The following is a 23928-nucleotide window of genomic DNA, read 5'->3' as shown; positions in this document are numbered from 1 at the left end:
AGCCAAAATAGTAGTCAGAATTACGTACTCTTGCCTACAGATGGAAATCATGATGATAAACAAGTGTTTAAAAGTTTGAAAGCCATATGTCAAATAATTTTGACAAAACATGGACTAGTATGAAAACAAAACAAATTTTCAAGTCCAAAAAGGGCCAAAATTCAGCCAAAATTGATGACAGAGTTATGTACTCTTGCCTGCAGATACAAGTTTCAAAGCCATATGTTAAATACTTTACACAAAATATGAACTAGTACGAAAAACTTAACCAAGATTTCTAAGTCAAAAGGGGCAATAATTCAGCCCAAATCCTTGATGGAGTTATGTACTCTTGCCTATAACTTGACATGGTGAGCCTATAACTTGACATGGTGATTGTAAACAAGTGTTGAAAGTTTCAATGCTTTATCTCAAAAGACTTTGTCAAAATATGAACTGATACGAAAAACTTAACCATGATTTCTAAGTCAAAAGGGACCATAATTTAGCCAAACTCCTTCATTGAGTTATGTGCTCTTGTCTATAGCTGGACATGGTGATGATAAACACGAGTTGAAAGTTTCAAAGCTTTATCTCAAAAGTCGAAAAGTCAAGTTAAAAACAAGTCGATATTATAAATCAGTGGGTGATTGCCGTTGATAAATGCAAAATGCTCATGGTACGACATCAAATGTGTGTTATGCAAAATCAAATACCAATGAAGTTTTGCTATTCGTTTCACCATTCAATTACCATTGTGTTAAAAGTCATGTCAATATTATTAATTCCAAAATTACTTTAAACAAGATGTGAAATGCAAACTTCTAGGCTAACATGATCAAGTCTATTAAATGCCAAAAAAGCAAAGACAAAATGTAGCCCGGCAACTAAACTGACCAATTATAAAAATTAAATTCATTTTAACCCCAATATTATGTTAGGATTTAGGTTATGTTATGTGTAAGTGTTATGTGAAGGTCAAAACTGGGATCTAAATGAAGTGTGGTCCAGGTAATTCAGAAAACCCTTAGAAAAAATACTTGGTAAAAAAAACGTAAGAACAGAATATTTTGACTGACTACAGTTCAAGGATGAAAAATTCACAAAAATGTACATGTATCTATGTACGATCTGTAAAAAGACGCGGCAATTGAAAAGAACAGGCTATATTATTTGGGGTAAAAGCAATCTGACTAAAGTACTTGATCTTCTAAACGAAGATCTGAGATCGACCTATTCACATTCGTCTTCTGTATATTTTGGATTTCCATTATTGCTATTTTTATGTTATCCAATCAGACGACTTGTTCGATTGTCAAAGGATAAGAAAAATATGCGGTTATTCCAGGACTCGAACCCGGGACTCCTCGCTTACAAAGCAAGTGGCCTACCGACTGAGCTACTCGGCTATCTCATACATTACGACATAAGAATTGTAAATATCAAAAGTCAATGCTACTTGTAGATTTGCAAGATGTTGTAAGCTAGGCTCTGATTGGCTAGCGAAAGAGCCGTCAGAACGAGGCAATGAATAGGTCGTTTTCAGATCCTATGCGTAGCGTAATATAGGAGATGTACTTTAGTCAGATTGGGGTAAAAGTTACTCAGATTTGATCACAATCACCTTGAAGCTTGCATTGCAGACGATCTTTGAAACAATGGTAGAAATACTCCCGTTTTCTAGACATTATTTTAAACAAAATGACGATTTAATGTCAGTAAAAAGAAACATATTTCTGACTTGTTTAGCATTTTGCATAATATGCCTTTTTCATGTCATGAGAATTTTCAGAAACCGAAGAACGTCATAAACTTAACCTTATAACGACTAGTTTCGTCAAATTATTATGAAAGTTATTTAGAATAATGCACCGCACCAGGACGATTGAACAATGGATAGCAAAACCTCGAGAATAATTCTTAATGATTTATCGCAATTAAAGGTATTGACCTACAGATTTGGCTAAAATAATCTGTCTTTTCAATTCAAATTCAAGTTTGGCCATATCATGAACATTAGAATATGAGTTTTTGTTTCTAAAATAATTAACAAAAAAATGGCCACATTGGGAATCGAATCTTGGACAACCGCGGAAATAAACCGTCGTCGTAACCAATACGGCTATAGCTAAAATAGTGAATTACGGTCTAAGATATAATACATTTATAACAGATAGTTTACCTTGGGCAAAGAGTTACAAATGCTTTTCGTTAAAAGTAGTAAAAAAGCAAATTATCATGTGCTTCCAAAACATATGGTTTGTCAGTAATTAAGTTTTAAAGCCTTCTGAAGAAATATAGCAGTTATTTCCAGATATCTGATTTTTTTCAGAAAATTTGTTGTCAAACAATCTAAAGGCCAAGGCCTATTTAAATTGATGTTTTATAAGAAACTAAACACGGAAATATATGAATGCACGAAAATATCAAAGTTTTACAAAAGATAAATATATATATGATTTCTTTTTCATCGACCTATTGTTTTTATTAACGTCCGGAAGAAACTTATGTGGACAATATAAAAATTGTCTGTGCACGATTTGAAATGACGTAATTATGTATATGCACAGATTTTACAGGTGTTACGAAAATTCTGTGAAAATGTGAACAGAATTCGTAAAGAAAGGACAGTGGTAGGCGTACACATACTGAGACATTGCGTGCTTGATTAGTCATATGTAAGTAACTTTGAATCTATCGTTTTGACCTGATCCATATTTTTATTGGTATATACACTCAATGTAAATTTAATAAGAATCGGTTCAGAAATTACGGTGACAGACTGTTAATATGGCTGTATACAGCATTTTTGATAAGTCAGGGGCCATAACTCTTATTCATTGGTCTAACTGGACCCATAATCAACACTGACCAATAACTTACGGTTATATATACGAGTAGAGTATTGTTTTCGAATTGTGTAATGTGACTGCTGGAGAAAAAAAAACACGGCGACAGTGGATGTCTAACGGATAATGTCGACGGATATCCAACAATCCTGAAAGCTAACCACGAGCACTTCGTGCTCATGTGAGCCAAAAGTAAATTGAGAATGTCTGTCCCATTTGTTTTTCCTTCATTGTATTTTATGTTATAATTGTATCTGATTTTATTATTCAGTTCTCTGTTAATATAGTCTATTTGTCTCTAAATTGTTCTTTCTTTGATTCCTCTGTTTTCCTGTTCTTCTGTCCATCTGTATTTGAGCTGTCGTCAATTGTTCCTGGGACAACCGACACTGTTCTTTCTTTGCTGGCCTACTATTTTCGTAGACTACATCGCTACGTGCTTTTTCCACATTCTACAAAACATACAATATATCTTTTGTTAGTTCAGTTCAGAAAAGGGATACTTCAATAGTCTTATACAATAATTAACAAGAGGCCCAAATGGGATTTAGTCGCCAGGGGAGGACTTTAACTTCGTGTTTCAATTCTGAAATTCAAACAAATAATATCATGTAACCTGCTCACATCTATCATTTATTCTCAAATATCACTACTCATAACATCAATAAAGAAACACTTATCTATCTTAGTTATGCAAGTACGTTTGACGAAAAAGAATATTATACCAGATTTACGTAGCGCCCTTTTCACGACAAACGCGTTCAATGGCGCCATTTTCCTCTACCAGTACAAACACTGAGCGATCTTACCAGAGGGACAGAGCGAGACAAAGACCCCAGAACAGACATAGGAAGCTTGTCCGGCCAACTTAGCCTAGTTCTTGCGAACAGACAGTCTGGTTCTTAAAAACATTTCTTTATATTAAATTTAACCAACATGGTACTGTGAAATCAATTAAATCCGCTGGCTTGATATTTCGCGCAAATGTGAAAAATGACTGTTTCACACGGGCTTTAATTCGCGCATTTTCAATTTTAGAAATGAAAAATAATAACAGCGCGTTATTTAATTCACACATCGGTCTTAGCGCGAAATACGCGAAAGTTCGTCATACGCGAATAAAAATGACTTCACAGTATTTGTTTTTTTTTCATCAGGTTTAATGACGGGGAAGCTTAATGTAAAGTTTCAATCCGGTACATAAAACTATTACTGAGATGAACTTCATAGTTAGGTATACATAAAACTTTAATCAAATTTTCTACGTGGAAATCGGGCCATAATTTGTACTAAGACATGCAATTGTTACAGAGATATGAACGCACTATTTTAATTAAGATTTTTAAAGTTTCAGACTTCACTTTGTAAAAAAGGTGCCCCCTGGTGGAACCAATGCTTACCCAAGGGTCATGGGGTCATGGGTGGAAGACCACCAGACTATACACATAACGTCTTGTACCTTAAGACCATTTACTGATATAAGGCCAGGCCAAGTTTAACTGCAGTGCTTGATTTATAGAGGATCAGTACAAAATGCTACAATCAACAAGAGCTTCTCAGGAGACTGCATGCTCGTCTATTTCGATGCAGGATTGTGAAAAAAGCGCACATTTGAAAAAGTTGGAGCTATCATTCAAGCGTTTACCGACTCTAATGTGGATGAACATATTGGAAAACAGTTTAAGCCGGGGTCAAATGTAATTGGCAATGATATAGATAAAGTGAAAGTGTAACAAATTATTAATAATATAACTTGACACAAGATTTAGCTTACCAAAAGGTTCCTTCTAGCGCACATTAAATATTCTTTTTAAGGGATCTTTCACTTTCACTAAAGATTGACTTAAAGATGCGTAAAAACACATTGGCAAAGAGGCTATTTGTAATGAATATGCATGAGTACAAAATGGCGGCTCCTACTGGAATTCGGATGCCTTTGATGATCGCTGACCAGACTGCGTGGATGCGCAGGCTGGTCTGGATCCATGCTGGTCGCAAACCAACTATGTTGGTTTTCTCATGGCATGGCTCAAATTCCTCATATTTTTCTTGGCACAAATATAAACATCATCAAATACATGATTGTAATTAAACAAGATTCTTTCAAATAATAAGAAACATTAATTTGATAATATAATTTGACAGTATAGCTTCCGCAAACGGTAACCTTTTTTAAAACTAAAAAGCTATTCTTCGTAAACAAGAGCTGACTAAGGTCAGCAACGCTCACCTACTCAAAAGCCTTGTCACAATAAGTTAAATGAAAGAATTCAGTGTCATAAACACATAATCAAGTATATATGTTGGGGGAGGGGGGGGGGGGGGGGGGGGGCGGGGGGGGACAAAATAAATTCTTGTTTTAACGTAATATAGAGTTATAGCACTTTCACCCTATATAATACTACTATCTAGATGTGTGTCCATTGGACACTGGTGCCCTCATTTCCTGTCATACCGTTTTAATTACTTACAATGCAAGACTTAACAAACTTTTATATTACATTAGGGTTGGGTGTGAGGGGAAGGGTGTATGAATAAATTAAATACAAAACATCATCACGAAACACAAGCGAAAAGAAACTTTTAATACAAAAAGGTATTTTTGTGGGATGAGGAGAGGAGGAGAATGGAGGGTTTAATCCCAAATAAAATCCCCGACACATAACTGAAAAATGTCATGACTCAAAAGTGTTATTTTTTTTTGCTTCGCAGGTATCTCAAAAACTATAAGTCTTTAATGCATTTTACATCACATGCTGAATACCAGTAATATTTCTATGAGGTTTTATGGCTGTAGGCAATATTCTTCTTGAGATATAGCGACACAATGTTTTAGCCCTTTATACATATTTTTACCAAGTCAATGGTTATTATTGAAAGAAATCATATACAGAATCCCAGGTGCACAAACTTTACATGCTTTATAATATTCCAATTAGGTTTCATGATTAGATCGTATACTGTTTTGTTACATGTGACAGAAAAGCGCTATATGTGTATGATAACTGTCAAGGGCAACTAGAAAATGCTTTTGTAAAAAAGCGCATGTCTCCCCCAATGCAAAGTCCTATAGGCAAGAAGTCAAGAAGTCAATAGGAGTCAGGAGCTAAAGTCAAAGAGACACTGATGGTTGGCTGCAATAGAGATCATCTACTTGGCATGTCCAGTCATCCCGCTAAATTTCAACACTCTTGGCCTAGTAGTTCTCAAGTCACTGTTCAGGCTCATGTGACCTTGACCTTTGATCAAGTGACCTCAAAATAAATAGGGGTCATCTACTCTGCATGTCCAATCATCCTATTAAGTTTCAACATTCTAGGTCAAGTGGTTCTCAAGTTATTTCCAAAAAAATAAATTACATGAACAGGCCACTATGACCTTGACCTTTAATAGACTGACCCTAAAATCAATAGGCGTCATCTACTCTGCATGTTCAATCATCCTACGAAGTTTCAACATTCTGTGTCAAGTGGTTCTCAAGTTATTGATCGGAACTGGTTATCAATGTTCAGGCCCCTGTGACCTTGACCTTTAACGAAGTGACCCCAAAAACAATAGGGGTCATTTACTCTGCATGAACAATCATCCTTTGAAGTTTCAACATTCTGGGTCAAGTGGTTCTTTAGTTACTGACCGGAAATGGTTTTCAATGTTCGGGTACCTGTGATCTTGACCTTTAACAGAGTGACCCCAAAATAGTTAAGAGTCATCTACTCTGCATGACCAATCATTCTGTTAAGTTTCAACATTCTGGGTCAAGTGGTTGTCAAGTTACTGACCGGAAATAGTTTTCAATGTTCAGGACCCAGGAGTAACCTCAAAATCAATAGGGGTCATTTGCTTTGCATGTACAGTCATCCTATGAAGTTTCAACGTTCTGGGTCAAGTGGTTCTCTAGTTATTGATCGGAAATGTTTTACAATGTTCAGGCCCCCGTGACCTTGACCTTTGACGAAGTGACCCCAAAATCAATAGACGTCATCTGATTTGCATGTACAGTCATCCTATGAAGTTTCAACGTTCTGGGTCAAATGGTTCTCTAGTTATTGATCGGAAATATTTTTCAATGTTCAGGCCCCTGTGACCTTGACCTTTGACAGAGTGACCCCAAAATCAATAAGACTCATCTATTCTTCATAACCAATCATCCTATGAAGTTTCAACATTCTGGGTCACGTGGTTCTCTAGTTATTGATCAGAAATTGTTTTCAATGTTCGGGCCCCTGTGACCTTGACCTTTAACGGAGTAACCCCAAAATCAATAGGGGTCATCTGCTTTGCATGTACAGTCATTCTATGAAGTTTCAACGTTCTGGGTTAAGTAGTTCTCTAGTTATTGATCGGAAATTGTTTTCAATGTTCAGGCCCCTGTGACCTTGACCTTTGACGGAGTAACCCCAAAATCAATAGGGGTCATCTACTCTTCATTACCAATCATCCTATGAACTTTCAACATTCTGAATCAAGTGGTTCTCTAGTTATTGATCGAAAATGGTTTCCAATGTTCAGGCCCCTGTGACCTTGACCTTTGACGGAATAACCCAAATATCAATAGGGTCGTCTACTCTAGCAGCCCTACAACCCTATGAAGTTTGAAGGTTCTAGGTCAAATGGCTCTCCAGTTATTGCTCGGAAATGAAGTGTGACGTACGGACGGACTTTCTCACGAAACGGTATTTATGTGACACCCCCATTGTTCTCTCTATTGTTCTATCAGTCACATAAAAAGAAAAAGGTCACATAAACAGAACGGAATGAATGACATCAAAGAGAAAGTACTGTTATGAAGTCACTTAACCATCATTTCGCAGGCACGGACGGACGGACAGGGCAAAAACAATATGTCTCCCCCAGAGTGGAGGAGACATAATTACTCTGGCCTTGCTGAGTAAAATTTCAAACAAAACCCCAGGTTCACACGCTGAATAACAATCTTATGAGGTCTGATGACTCTAGGCCAAATACATGTACTTTTTTGAGAGATGCACACCACAAATTCGGACAGAAAGACGGACTTCCGGACAAACGGACGGACCTACGTCTACGTACGGAAAAGGTCCACAAATTTCAATGCATTAGTTACACTGTTTAAAAATTAAAAATTCTAAGGGCGCATATGTCTTCATATTTAATAACAGACCGCTCATAATCAGTGTTGATGTTGTGAACACCGTCTGTGAAGTTTCACTGGAGTCCCTTTTAAAGTGTGGAAGTAGTACTTGTAACATAGTTGTTTTGCAATGGAAGTTATTTGTTACGGACGGACTACTTCTTTTGCGGTAGTATGAACATAATACATCGTCCGTTAAAATCAATTAAAGCCAGAAGGGGCTATCAGCATTCTTTGTACATATGTGGATATCTCCTTCTGGCTTTCAACAGACGACATGTAGAAGCGTAAGGCATTTGTATCAGAGTGCAGACGTGTACGATGTCTTCACCTTAATTTATTCTGAATGTTCATAAGAAAAACAAGACAGTGGGAAAAGAGATATCTTCTTTCATTGATAATGTATGTTAATGTTTTAATGTGTTTAAAAGTTAATACCTTATGTAATACAACATTAATGAGGTTTGTTTAGCAGAAATAAGCTACGAACATTATGCCATTCTGTTTGGGCAAACGTACGCATTTATTTATCCAGTTTTTCTTTAGTGACGGACGTTCATTAATTTGAAAGAACTTGTTGCTTAACCCCTTTTGTGTTCTGTTTTGTAATTTTATGATGTGGTCAAACATGTAAAAAGTAAATGAGCCGTGCCATGAGAAAACCAACATGGTGGGTTTGCGACCAGCATGGATCCATGCTGTTCACTAACACTTTATTCAATTCCAATAGGCTTTAAAAGCGAACAGCATGGATGCTGACCAGACTGTGCGGATGTGTAGGCTGGTCTTAATCCATGCTGGTCGCTAAACCACTATGTTGGTTTTCTCATGTCACGGCTCAAATAAGATATAGTATACGAGACTGTACTTGTCACACGCTAAATGAAACTCACCAAGAGTGTCTTAGAAAGAAATTGAGTTGGTTAAACAGTTTTCGTTTCTATCACTGTTGTATTAAGCGTCATGTGTTGATGATTTCCATCGAATAATTATTTTAAAGAGCGTCTAACAGGCAAATTTCCAAGCGAACTCTAGATCTACATCCGATTCATTTACATTCGTTTTTGTAGCTCGGTTTATAAAACAATATCAAATAAAAATATTTTCTGAAACTCATTTTAACCCCAGTATTATGTTAGGAATTAGGTTATGTTATGTGTAAGTGTTATGTGAATGTAACATTTTTTATATAAAATTGCTAACAGTGATTTACAAGTGGGGTCAAAATGAAACTGCAGCAAACTAAACGATAAATTAGATCTATTTGTAATTTATTCAATAAAACTATGAGTAGGTAATTTCTATGCGTCAAGGTATGATTAAAATATGTTAAAATATGAAAATTAAAACTGAATGAACAAATATATCTGTATTAGAATTTGTTGTAAAAAAAACCCACTGGAATTCAAAAAAAAAAAAGAATATAATATAGTTAAGGTACCACAATCAGTTTGACGCTTTCATTGCAGACGCTCTTTGAAATAATGCTAGAAAGTATTTCTTAAAGTTTTGAGACAAAACGACAAAGGGGGGGGGGGGGGGGGGGGGTCCCAGTTAGGTGTCTCCGCAAAATGTTTTTTGATTTTATTTATATTTTGTGGTAATATACCTACATGTATTAAGTTTCATTAACAGTTGTTACTGTTACCAGTTTTGACTTACTTTTATAGATATTCACATTTAAAGTGGGTGGGGTAATCTGACGTGTGACCAGCCAGGAACACAATTTCATGATTTCATGATAAAATAACTACGCAATGGACATTCACACAACATGCTGCATTTTAAATTGTACCGAATACTTTTTTCAGCACAGAGCCACAAAGTGGTCTAATCAAATTTACTGATTTTCAATGGACGAACTTTAACAAAAAGCTAAAACATTTTTCATTAGTTGAGATATTAAGGTGTTATTTTCAGCAGATATTGTAAGCTAAATAAACATTAAAATGACAGTATATCAGTACACTTTGATTAATATTGGAAGAGTTGTACACTCTCAAACTGGGAAACAGCAACACTTGTTAATGAAACTTAATACATGTAGGTATATTACCACAAAATATAAATAAATTCAAAAAACATTTTGCGCAAACACCTAACTGGGACTTCCCCCCCCCCCCCCCCTTTATGTCACTGAAAAGAAAAGTAGTACCGAATTTACGAATTTTTACTTATGTCTATGCATGACATGTCATTAGTATTTCAGTACCTTTTGGCCTAATAACGAACATTTTTCGCCATAAGCGACGTCACAACATTGTGACAACATTTTAGATGAACTTCATTTAGAATCATGCGCCAGGGACGGATAACCATGTAGTTATGGATAGCAAATGTTCGAGAGTAATTTATTAATGATTTATCGCAATTAAATTGATACTAAATGAGAAACTAAAACCAGAAATATATGAATGTTGTTTTTATGAGCGTCCAGAACAAACTTAATAGGTGGACACATCCAACATGCCTGTGCAGTCTGAAAATCCCGCGTACATAATTTACACGCACATGGAACTATTTAATATTTGTTATACATTTTTTTGTTGTTGAAAATCTGAATAAATCTAGAACTTGCAAAAGAATGACAATTCACAGACCTACACAAATTAAAACTTGGCATTTTTGGATTATTTGGAGCGGACAAATAGGACAAAAATTCGAGTTATTTGATCTTTGACCTTTGTGTGTGACATCGACCAGGAGACCATGGTGCACTTTGCGTGTGATGATGATGAAGTAAAGAACTGGTGCTAGTTTAGTGGTTAGGAATAAATGAAGCGGACACAAATACGAGCTATCTGATATTTAAACCCTACTTGTACTTGGCCTTGAATTGTGATCCGGGCTGTGCACTCTGCATGCCGTCTTGATGAAGCTGACAACTGATGCTAGATTTATGAAAATCCTTCCATCGGTTAAGAGGATTTGGAGCAGACACACATTTAAGCTATCTGATCTTTGACCTCCAACTTTGACGTTGACATTCTGCATATCGTGCATGTTTGATACTAATTTTTATGAGATTCTTCAAAACGATTAAGAACTGGAGCGGACACAAAGTTAAACTTTCTGACCTATGGACCTAGTGACCTGGGTTGAGAGCTCTGCACTTCGTCTTGCTGAAATTGGTAACTAAAGCAAGATTTATGAAAATCTTCCCAGTGGTTTAAAAGTTTTTGGGGTGGAGATGAATACGGACGGACGGAGAGACAGACGGACGGACGGACCAACCGACATGCGTGACTCCAATAAACCCCCCATACATTTTGAATTTTGGGGTATAGTTATCTTAATGGTATGTACGATCACCCCTCGTACATTCAATGTAAACTGAATTGGGATCAGAAATAAAGGTTATAGAGTGTAAACATGGTTAAACATTTTACTCTTTAATAAATCAGCGGCCATAACTCTAGTTCTAATGGTCCAGCTGGACCAGAATCAATCTTGACCGACAATTTATGGTGGCAATATATGAGTACATTGTGCCCAAGTTTGATGAAGTGTTTCGAATCGTGAAGTTGGAGAAAAAAAACAGTGGATTGAGATGATGATGACAGACATCTGACGATCCTAAAGGCCAACTGCGAGCACTTCGTGCACGTGTGAGCTTTTCCTTTTGTGTTTCCTGTACTGTATCTTATGTAATATATCTAACAGTATCTGATTTCATCACTGTATATTGAACAGTGATTTCTCTGTCTGTATATTTAGTCTACTAGTCTGTAATCTGTTCCCCACCCTTTTTTTCTATTCTATCTATTTTTGACTATACTTGCCTTGTCGTCTGTTCAACCATGCCTGTTTTTGGTGCCGCTCGCCACCATGTTCTTTCCTTCTTCTTCTATTGTCGTGGATTACATTGTTAAGTTTTTCCTTCCATATTCTAGAAAACATATGTATTAATTATATATATTATGTAAGGGAAATGATTTAGAATCAGCATCGATTCACACAATATACATTTCTTTCAAATACCAATAGTTCTGCACAAATTTGCTGTATTCTTCCAATCCAGACTGTACATGTATTAGCCTTTCTTAAATTAACTACTTTTTTACCTTTTGTTTTACTCAGATAAACTTTTGTATTCTGGTACACGGGAAAATACGGACAAAGTTGTATGTACCGTAGTTCCTAGTCTCCGACAGCCGAAAACTTCATTCTTTCTATGCTAAATTGTTTTAGTTAGGCTTTCACGCCACAGCGACACAGTTATAGGTCATATGGTGACTTTCCATCTTTTCATGGTAGTGGTTCCACCTCTGATAATTCATGTGGGGAAGTTGGCAGTTACTTGCGGATAACAGGTTTGTACTGGTACAGAATCCAGGAACACTGGTTAGGTTAAATGGTCGCCGTTACATAACTGAAATGCTGTTGAAAAACGGCGTTAAACCCAAAACAAAACAAAAAATCATGGTGGTGGAAAAGACATTCCAAGCTTAACCACTCTGTCACTCAATTCTGTAAAATCTGATATTTAATTAAACAGAGCTTTCTACATATAGTTTCTATATTCTATAGTCAAGCACGCTTGACTATATATAAACTAAAATCTTATTAAACTTCACCATAGCTGAATAGACTGAAATCTATAGATATTATATCTTATACAGATTAGCATTACTTGTTCAAAAGCAAGAAGGGGGCAGCCATTAAGTCAATAAAACTTTAAAAAAAATACTGTCATACAAATAAGTAGAATGATATTACTACCTTTCACGTCTGCACGGAGGACGACGTTTTTTTTTTTAAAGTTGTCGCATGTCCGATACGTCCTGCATTTCATTCACGACGCCTAGACTCACTTACATATTCTGTAAACCATTCTCCTAGCTGCGTAAGATCAGTGACTGTGGAAAGACATCAAGTTGCTATTCTAGAGAAAAATGTATTTTCTTGTCATGAATTTGTAGAAGATAACGTAAAAATATGGTAAATAACGTAAAAAACGGAAAATAGCGTTACAAGCGGTAAGTAAGTTCAAAACGAAGCAGACAGTTTTTTCTTGTGAATATGACACACAATAAGTTTGAACGCATATGTAGTTTATATGCCATTTCATCTGCTGTATTTGAAACACTGCACGCGCGCTTAGAACTACCAAATCTGTTGGTTCACTGCTGTCATTTAGGTCTGAATGAAAAATACGAAAAAAGTTCCTTTATACCGTTAAGCCATCTTTATTAAATTATATTAAGAAATCAATTAAATATAAGAAATAAAGGAATGATAAAATAACCTTTATTTAGAAGAGTTCCAAGTCTCTGGAAAAGGCGCCACTTTGTGTCTGCTAAATCAATGACGTCTGCTTTCTATGTTTCATTCAGTAAAACCAAGCTTTCATGATTCCAGTAATCTGTAACTATTTCTTTAGAAAACAACAACAACAAAACAAACAAACTCTCCCTATATATATCAATTTCAGTTACCATGATACCACAGATGTTATTTTTTTTAAAAAATGTTTCTAATTCATTATTTACGTAAACAGACATATTTTATTTTCAAAATGCCACTTAGGCCACACCGAATTGATTACTTGGTCAACGGATTTCCCGCTCCATTTTTTTCCAAAATCAAAAACAAATATTTTTGTTTTGAAAATCAGCTTCCGCTCGCTTCAGTTTTGCAGACCGATTTCAAAATTTCAGAGCGGGCGTTTTTCACTATTTAGGGGCCTTATTATCACTGTGAAGCGACAGTAATTTATAAAATTTAATACTTTGAATCATAATTGTCCATTACAACACATTGTGTAAATAAATCCTTGAAAGATCACCAGAAAGAGTTTCCGCAGAACATTTTTTCCTCAAGATGAACATAAATATCTCATTATTTAAAACAGTGATATTTAATAATGGCTGGTGATTAAAACAACGTTTTGCTGCAATCCTTAAAATTATACACATCAGCAGTAATTTGGTAGAACTTAAATGGTGAACAGGCGATATTATTTAGTTTGGACTTCACATACAGTGTTACATCATAAATAATGTATTGTTGAAAATAACTTTGATTTTAAGGACTGGAACATTGCTTCTATCAGCTATGTAAAATGAACACAATTTTCTTGCAGAGAAGGGGTACGCACATGAAATTTTATTAGGGCAAAGGAATCCTAAAGAGCTTACAAACTCACAATCCAAGAAAACATGCATTAAAGGCTTACTTTTTTATTTTTCAAGTAGAGTTGAAAAAAGGAATATTATATAACTGTTTATAGATCCTTTTTCAGATTTGTTTAATGGGTACCATCAGATCTATTTATCAAAAAGAAACTGAAGATGATAATGCATTTATTGAGAAGACTTGCATCATCAAAAGTAGTCTTCCTTTATCTGCCAAAGTTAAATGTGAAATCAAAGAAAAACAGAAAGTGTAAAATTTGTCATTGAATTTACAAATGAATTTGGCAATCAGAGGATGATGGATTTCCTGGTATCTTGTGAAATTGCATTGAAAGTTGACAGACACTATGATATATAAGTCATGAGTATACATGTACCTAATGTACTAGTGAGGTGATTGCAGAATTTTCCATATATATATATATAATGATTTCTGTTATACACTACATGAGAGTAACAGCTTTCTTATTCTTATGTAGTGACATAGAATCTAAGGCAAAACCCTTTATGTGGCCAGGGTACTGGCTTGCCTAGGATAAAACTTAGCAAACACATTAGTTCTATACACTAGAAATACGGTCAAATTGCAAGACTTTCTTGTATCCGCCTGTTGTCCCCCCAGTTTGTTTAAATGTCTAAATGTTTGTAATGTATTTTGGGAACAGTTTGTAATTAAACCTTCAACATTTAAAGATCTTTGGTTCTTTTATGTCTTTTCAAGCCATTTTGATAAGTTTTTGCAGTGCTTGTTGACATTGTGACAAGGTATTTTTTGTTGTTTTTTTCTTCAAATTGCTCTTCGCCCGCTCCAAAAGTAGGTAAAATCCAAAAACAAATATTTTCATTTTTATTTCGCTCGCTCGCTCCTATATTTTTTGGAAAAAATCCGATGACCAAGAAATTAATTTGGTGTGGCCTTAGATACGTTTAAATATAATCTATATTTCCCTGAGTTATCCTTCTCAAACATTAATTAAGGCGATAAAAGACCTGATTTTTTTCAGAATTGTAGAACTGTCTTCAACTGTCTAAATTAAGAATTTATCGAACAATAGAATAGTCATTAAGGTCCCTTGGAAGTGCGCAGTTCTGGATGGTATCTACGAAGAATGGAAAAATCACCACATTGGAAGGTGTGTCCATGACGACTGCCTTCTTTCTTTCCTTCAGTAAAGTGATGTCTCAGTTCCATAATCGGTAACGAATTATCAGAAAAAAATCTTCTGCATAAAGCAATTTCAGTTACCATGGGACAACCGTTGTAATTCCTTAAACATATTTCTAATTCATAATTCCTCATACGTCACATTGTAGCAAACATACCTTAGTCTCAAAATGTCACTTCTAAAGATGCGTTTGATTATGGTTTATACATTCTCTCAATTCGACCCGACTGCTTCTCGGTCATCAAGGCTGAAAAAGTTTGATTTCACTCCCCTTAAACTGTAGGACTATATTCATTTATCTAAATAAAGAATATATAAAAACAAAAATAAAATTACCTTTATTCAGAAGTAATTGAGGTCAGTGGAAATTACGCCATTTTAGATGGTGTCTACGAAGCGTGCCACGTCTGCTGTCATTTTTTTCATTCATTGAAAAATAGCCTTGCTTTCATGTTCTGTAAGGGAAAAGAGTAAAGGTCTTGCTTATTATAGTGTCACCCCTATTGAAAGGACCAGTCAATTATGAAACACCTTTATTGTGCGTACAAATTACCTCCCAACTCTTACCACTATGACAGGCGGATAGAAGTCGGTAACTATTCATTTAACTAGCTCGCGGCTCACGAACAGGTCTTTACGGCAAACATCCCTCGGACTAAAGCTCCCCATGGGGTTCGAACTTTCGACCTTTCGATCCCGAGACGGACGACTTAACCACTGGGCCACGGTGACCGGTTATGTAACTAAACATTCCAAAGAACAAGAAGTTGCGTTCATTAAACGACTGATGCCCTCCAGTGGCATCCTTGTTTATAGATTTTGCACCTAAGCCCAAAACGAGGTCAAGGTCAAACTGAAGTCAGGTAAAGTTTGAAGATGAGGAATGGACACAGTTTATATCTGCATTAGTATGAATTCATTATTGTAAGAGGTATTGATGCTAGATGAAACGCTCCCATTTGGTTAACCAAGAGATGACCCATATAAAGCAACCTAAGTCCAAAATGATCGAGGTCAAGGTCAAGGTTAAACTAAGGTCAAGTGATGTCTGAAGATAAGGAATGGTCACAGGTAACATCTGCATTAGTATCAAGTCATTCTAGTAAGGGGTATTGATGCTAGACGAAACGGTCCCATTTGGTTAACCAAGGTATGGCCCATATAAAGCAACCTAAGTCCAAAATGAGGTCAAGGTCAAGGTCAAACTAATGTCAGGTGATGTGTGAAGATGAGGAATGGTCATAGGTTACATCTGCATTAGTATCAAGTCATTCTAGTAAGGGGGATTGATGCTAGACGAAACGGTCTCATTTGGTTAACCTCGTACGGACGGACGAACGAACGAACGAACGACGGACGGACGGACAGGACAATCACTATATGCCTCCCGCATCAGTAGATGCTTGGGGCATAAAAAATGTTCTCCTGCCCAGATACAACAAAATTTATTTCTTTGTGTAATACGTTCCACTTATATTTGCGCATATCAAAATGGAACAACAAGACTTTAATCGACAAGGCAGTCTGAAAGACAGCTAAATCCCCGCCACTGCTATGGATAGTGAAAGGGTAAACCTTTGATTTTAGCTGTGACCTTGACCTTGAACTGACATGGCTGACTCATGAATTCTGCACAACGTCTTGATTAGGTGATCATTTGACCAAAGTTTCATGAAAATCCTTCAAGGGGTTTAGGAGATACAGAGGTGAAACCTTTGACCTTCAGTTGTGACCTTGACCTTGAGTTGACATGGCTGACTCATGAGTTCTTGATGAGGTGATCATTTGACCCAAGTTTGATGAAAATCCTTCGAGGGGTTAAGGAGATACAGAGTGGACACCAAATGGAAGGCTCAAACCTTCGACCCTTAGTTGTGACCTTGACCTTGAGCTGGCATGGTTGACTCATAATTTCTGCATATCGTTCTGATGAGGTGATCATTTGACCCAAGTTTTATAAAATTCCTTCAAGGGGTTTAGGAGATATAGAGCGGACACGAAATGGAAGGCTCAAACCTTTGACTTTCAGCTGTGACCTTGACCTTGAGCCGACATGGCTGACTCATGAATTCTGCACATCGCCTTGATGAGGTGATCATTTGACCCAAGTTTGATGAAAATCCTTCAAGGGGTTTAGGAGATATAGAGCGGACACAAAATGGAAGGCTCAAACCTTTGACCCTAAGTTGTAACCTTGACCTTGAGCCGGCATGACTGACTCATGGGTTCTGCACATCGTCTTGATGAGGTGATCATTTGACCCAAGTTTTATCAAATTCCTTCAAGAGGTTTAAGAGATATAGAGCGGACACAAAATGGAAGGCTCAAACCTTTGACCTTAAGTTGTGACCTTGACCTTGAGCCGGCATGGCTGACTCGTAAGTTCTGCACATCGTCTTGATGAGGTGATCATTTGACCCAAGTTTTATAAAATTCCTTCCAGGGGTTTAGAGATATAGAGCGGACACAAAATGGCAGGCTCAAACCTTTGACCTTGAGTTGTGACCTTGACCTTGAACCGACAAGGCTGACTCATGGGTTCTGCACATCGTCTTGATGAGGTAATCATTTGGCCCAAGTTTCATGAAAATCTTTCAAGGGGTTTAGGAGATATGGACCGGACACGATTTTGTTACGAACGGAAGGACGGAAAGACAGACGGAAGGACGGACGTAGACCATTCCTATAATCCCTCCACCACGGCAGGGGATTAAAAATGCCACTTAGAAAAATATGTTTGAACGTTACATCGTCTCGACTAAAGTGCTTTTTCAAAAACCAAGAAAAAGTTATTAAAGATAAAAATGAAGTACTGAAAAAAACTCCTTAAAATGCTATTTGCTCTTAATTTATCTGAATTGAAACTTAATACCTTTAAGTGTTCCAGTGTCTGGAAGATTCGCCATTTTGGAATGTTTCTGTACTTCATTCACTAAAAACTAGCCTCACTTCCATGCTCTGTAACTATTCGAAAGAAAAAAGGTTCTTCTGCTCAGCTACAAAAAGCCAAATTGTTATTCATAAAGTTTGTTTCAAGTGTAATATTTCCAGTTATTTTTGCACACATCATAATGGAAAACCAATACTCTACTGTCTGTAACTATGTTCTGGAAGTTCATTCTAAAATGCTCTTGGTGCCCTTTTTTTTTTTTAAGTTAATATAAATTTTTGCAGTGTTCCGTGCCTCTGGAAAATTCGCAATTTTGGAAGGTGCCCGTCAAGTCTAACACGTTTGCCTTCTTTCTTTTATTCACTGAATCAGTTTTTGTTACCGACTATTCCAAATAAATACATTATACAATTTAATACAACAAGAGTTGTCCGTAAGACAGCCAAGCTCGACTATTCAAAATATTGTCCCAAAAGCAGGAAAATATTACCCAAAATGTTAAATATCAAAAGGGTTTTAAGTTCAAAAGGGGACATAATTTGACCAAAATGCAAATCAGAGTTATGAGACTTGCTGCTATCAACTAGTTTTATAACCCTGAAGACACATGTGGAGTTTCAATTCAATATATGCATTAGTTTTGGAGATAGTAACTTGCATGTAAATCTTTAACCAGAATTTTCTAAGTCCAAAAGGGGGCATAATTTGCTCAAAATACATGTCAGAGTTGTGGAACTTGACCCAATGAGGTTGGTAATTGACCTAGAAAAAGAATAAATACGTTTCAAAGCTATATGCCTTTAAATGATGGCTGTATGTACCTGCATCCAAAAAATTAACCAGAATTTTCTAAGTCCAATAGGGGGCATAATTTGCTCAAAATACATGTCAGAGTTAAGTTATGGAACTTGACTCACTGAGGTTAGTGATTGACCTAGAAAAAGAATAAATAAGTTTCTAAGCTATATGCCTTTAAACGATGGCTGTATGTACTTGTATGCAAAAACTTAACCAAGGTGTGACGCCGACGCCGACGCCGACGCCAGGGTGAATAGAATAGCTAGACTATTTTTCGAATAGTCGAGCTAAAAATAGTTGCTATTTCAGAAAAAAAAATGTTTAACTTTCTTATAACTTTGTTATAAACTCACATTTCTCATGAAGACATTTTTTTAAAAAAAAAAGGACTAAATTGTTGGTTTGGAATGGTTGTTTAACTATAGATTGAACAGAATTTTAAATAAACAACTGATCGTTTCTTGAAACTAGTATTGCACGTATACAGAACTAACGCCTTTATTTTATTTATAACATAAATGGATAAAATCAAAACGTATGTGTTAATTTTACATACCTCTATTTTATGAAAACATACTGATCTTGCTGAACGATGTTCTCGTGTATATCGACTGTGTCAAAAACCAACATCTGGCACCTTTGCACACCTAAAGATAGAAGTAAAAAGCAAAACTAGCATTTTTATATGGTGATAATCAATAACTGATCTCGCTGAACGATGTTCTCGTGTCTCTTCACTGTGTCAGAATCAAAAGTAAATCTAGCATTTTACGATAATCTGTACAAACACGTACCTCTACTTTGTGAAATCATGCTGGTTTTGCTGAACGATGTTTTCGTGTATATCCGCTGCTACAGAAGCCAACAGCTGATATCCTTTGCACTCCTAAAGATGAAAGTAACAAGAGGGCCAAGAGGGCCCTAAGTCGCTCACCTGAGTAACACACAATAACAGTGTAAACATGTTTTACCTAGTGATCTTATGGAGACATTCTGACCAATTTTCATTAAGATTGGACCAAAAAACGTAGCCCCTTGAGTGTAAACAAGCCTATTCTTTTATTTGACACGGTGACCTAGTTTTTGACCTTACATGACCCAGATAAATATTCATTCGATATTTCATGTACACACACATTCTGACCAAGTTTTATGCACATCAAATGAACGAGAGAGTTAACAAGCTTTTCTTTTGATTTTACTGAGTGACCTAGTTTTTGACCCCATATGGCCCAGTTTCAAATTTGGCATTAAAATCATCAAGATAAACATTCTGACCAAGTTTCATGAAGATTGGGTCGGGTCATACATGTGGCCTCTAGGCTGTTAACAAACTTTTCCTTTGATTTGACATTTTGACCAAGTTTCTGAACCGACATGACCCAATTTCGATCAAGGCCTAGAAATCACCAAGATAATTATTTTATGCAAGTTTGTATCAAATCAACCTCTATATGGCTGAAAGGGCCAAACTAGAAAATTTTGCCCATTTCAGGGGCAGTAAATCCAGAACCCATGATGGAATCTAGTTTTTGAAAGGAATTGAGATGTTATTGTGACTTAAATCATGTGGTTAAAAATCAAATATAAAATGCCACTTCTATCGTGTTCTCACAGGATAAAAGTTAACAGTTTTGGTCCTTTCAGGGATCAATCAGGGGCCGTAACTCCAGAACCTATGCTAGGGCCTGAAAGATTCATCATAGAATCCGAGATTTATTGTTGTTGAAGATATTTTGCAAGTTTATACCAAATCAAACAATTAATGAAGTCTCTATGTGGCTGCAAAAGCTAAACTAGCAAATTTTGTTCCTTTAAGCGGTCATTACTCTAGAACCCATAATGGGATCTGGCCAATTTTCGAAAGGAACTAAGATATTATGCCAATACAAGTTGTGTCAAAGTTTTATTAAAGTTGATTGCAAAATGTAATCTCTATCGTGTTCACAAGTCAAAAAATAGAAAATTTTGGCCCTTTAAGAGGCCATAACTCTAGAACCCTTAATGGGATCTCGCCAGTTTTCAAAAGAAAGCAAGATAAGATGCTAACACAAATTGCGTTTGAGTCTGATTAAAGTTAATACCAAAATGTGTTCTCTATCGTGTTCACAAGCCAAAAATAGCAAATTTTGACCCTTTAAAGGACCATAAGTCTGGAACCAATGATGGGATCTGGCCATTTTCCGAAAGCAACCGAGATATGATTTCAAAATGTGGTCTCTGTTCATATGTTCATAAAAAAGTAGTGAACGGAAGACGGACAGATGGACGACAGACAAAATGTAAGATAAACTGTACATACCTCTATTTTGTGAAAATATGTTGATCTTGCTGAACGGTGTTTTCATGCCTCTCCATTGCGACAGAAGCCAACATCTAGTACCCTTTGCACGCCTAAAGATAGAAGTAACTAGAATGTGTCTGTAGGCCAAAGGGTGTGCCCCCCCCCCCCCCCAACTGGTACATTTGTCATAAATAAGAAAAACTAATTCAAATGTTTGTAGTCTTAATGGGGTATAGCCTCAACAAACATTTTATGAAAAGGATTCATTATTCTAGGCCATATACTTTTTGAGCTATGGGCATCACAAACAAAAAAATCCACTATTTGGCTATTTCAAGGGCCATAACTTTGTAATAAATGCTAAGATTCTCAGGAAGAATGCAAAGTGTGCAAGGTTTCATAAATTTACATCAAATACTTTTTGAGCTAGACCCATAATTAGGTGAAAATGTGCATTTTTTTACTATTTCAGGGGCCATAACTTTAAAAATAGACGGTGGAGCCAGCCAAATAATAAGAGGTGTGCAAGTTTATATCATGATAAAGACTTATGCAAGTATTCAATCATCTATATTAAATACTTTTTGAACTAGGTGCATCAAAAGGTGAAAATGTGCATTTTTGACTATTTCAGGGGCCATAACTCTGAAAATAGGGGGCGGACCAAAATGAAAAATAGGAGGTGCGCAAGATCATGATTAAGACTCATGCAAGGTTTCATGAATTTACTTCAAATACTTTTTGAGCTAGGCGTGTCACAAGGTGAAAATGTGCATTTTTGACTATTTCAGGGGCCATAACACAGAAAATAGGGCCCGGAGCCAGACAAAAAATAAGAGGTGCGCAAGTTTATATCATGATAAAGACTCATGCAAGGTTTCCTCAATTTATATCAAATACTTTTTTAGCTAGGCGCGTCACAAGGTAAAAATGTGCATTTTTGAATATTTCAGGGGCCATAACTCTGAAAATAGGGGGCGGACCAAAATGAAAAATAGGAGGTGCGCAAGATCATGATTAAGACTCATGCAAGGTTTCATGATTTACTTCAAATACTTTTTGAGCTAGGCGTGTCACAAGGTGAAAATGTTCATTTTTGACTATTTCAGGGGCCATAACTCAGAAAATAGGGGGCGGAGCCAGACAAAAAATAAGAGGTGCGCAAGTTCATATCATGATAAAGACTCATGCAAGGTTTCCTCAATTTATATCAATTACTTTTTGAGCTAGGCATGTCACGAACTTCGGACGGACGGACGGACGGACAAGACCAAATCTATATGTCCCCACCACTGTTGGGAAACATATATAAAACTTAAAATAAAACTGTCAATATCATCTTTTTTAGGGTGCCTCCAGTTAACGAGTTTAATGTGACAGAACTCTAACTCCAACATTGAAAAAATTAAGGTCGAATGCTGTGAGTCTGTTTTGAATTTTGCTCGCTTCATTCAAAAATAACCTCGGGCCAGAAGTAAAACCTACCTACATTTCTTCCACAATATGTAATCGAAAGATTGAAGGCAAAATAAAGAACTTTTACCATATGTAACTTAGTACTTTTAAAGATGTCTAACTCTACCCCTCCTGTTGCAGAGTTAAATTCACTTTGAACAGCAAGAAATGGCTTATCAAATGATTTTTTTCCCATTTTTATACAATAAATCATTAACAAGTCTTGAAAGAAGTGAAAACTTACTAGAAAAAATGGAAAATAAGGGCAAAAATGTTGGTCCCAGTGGGGTTTGAACCTACGCCCCCCTGAAAATTGCAGTCAATGTAGGTTTGTGGTAAGAATTGAATACACTTCAGAAAAAAGGTACTCTACTATGAGCCTAATACCTTAAATTATAAATTTTACGTTACCTATACATGGACAATTAACTGTCACCTTAGTCTGTTTCCTTCATCAATTGTAATTCATCAATGTAATACTGTCTGTTACCTGCTGCTTTAATAGGTGACCACACTTAACTATAATCTGGGATTCTCTGTTACGGTAACCTCAATCTGTGACCTTTTGTTGCTCGAATCTTTGATTTTCTATCACCTCAATTGGTGACCTTAATCCGTGACCTTCTGTTACCTAAACCTGAAGTTCTGTTTCCTAAACTGATTTTTCTGTTCTTTATAAAGCCATATGATATTTATATATACTAAAATCTATGACTTTCTGTTACCTTAATCTGTGATCTTCTGTTACTTTTGACCTGTCACTTTCTTTCACCTTTATCTATAATCTTCTTTTACTTTGACGTGTAATTTTCTTCCACCTTAATCTGTAACCTTCTGTTCTATAAGCATGTGGTCGTCTTTTAGATCTTGTGTTGCCGCCATCTGTATATTACATAGATGATCCTGATCTTTGAAAACAAGATAACCCGAAAAAAAAAAATTTAAATAAGTGTCTTACATTACAAATGCTTTACTTGTCAATATTCTGTTAAAGCTCCATAGTGCGTTATTTTTTATTTTAGCAAAAAGACAAAGCAGCTGAAACTATAACTGTCCAAGAGTGACTCATACCCCCACCATACGGTCTTGTCACAGAAGAATGGCAACCATAAGCAATCTTAAAAATACTTAGTCTTTGGAGTACTTCATCCTGGGCTTCCACATATAAGTAATACTTAGTATAGTAATACTAGTAAATATAAAAATATCTAATATTAGAGATACACTAAACGTGAATATAAAGAAGTGTCTTACCGACCC

At 36.1% G+C, this 23928-nt stretch overlaps 1 long non-coding RNA gene across 2 annotated transcripts in view; it reads right to left on the bottom strand.

The window, feature by feature from the left end:
* Positions 1–11720: 11720 nt before the first annotated feature.
* LOC123542936 (uncharacterized) overlaps positions 11721–23928 on the bottom strand; it is a 48612-nt gene continuing 36404 nt past the window's right edge. Inside the window, exons 4-11 of one of the 2 annotated variants that reach the window (XR_008368572.1) lie at positions 23394–23576; positions 21232–21323; positions 19486–19576; positions 18114–18205; positions 15578–15696; positions 13187–13303; positions 12661–12823; positions 11721–11827 (exon numbers count right to left, since the gene is read on the bottom strand). This is a non-coding gene — a long non-coding RNA (uncharacterized LOC123542936). The remainder of the gene's footprint in view (positions 11828–12660; positions 12824–13186; positions 13304–15577; positions 15697–18113; positions 18206–19485; positions 19577–21231; positions 21324–23393; positions 23577–23928) is intronic. The other variant, XR_008368573.1, reaches the window with a different exon arrangement.

Source organism: Mercenaria mercenaria, chromosome 19 (genome assembly GCF_021730395.1).
Source record: "Mercenaria mercenaria strain notata chromosome 19, MADL_Memer_1, whole genome shotgun sequence".
Classification (NCBI taxonomy): Eukaryota; Metazoa; Mollusca; class Bivalvia; order Venerida; family Veneridae; genus Mercenaria; species Mercenaria mercenaria.
This window is presented reverse-complemented; position numbering and strand designations above follow the sequence as displayed.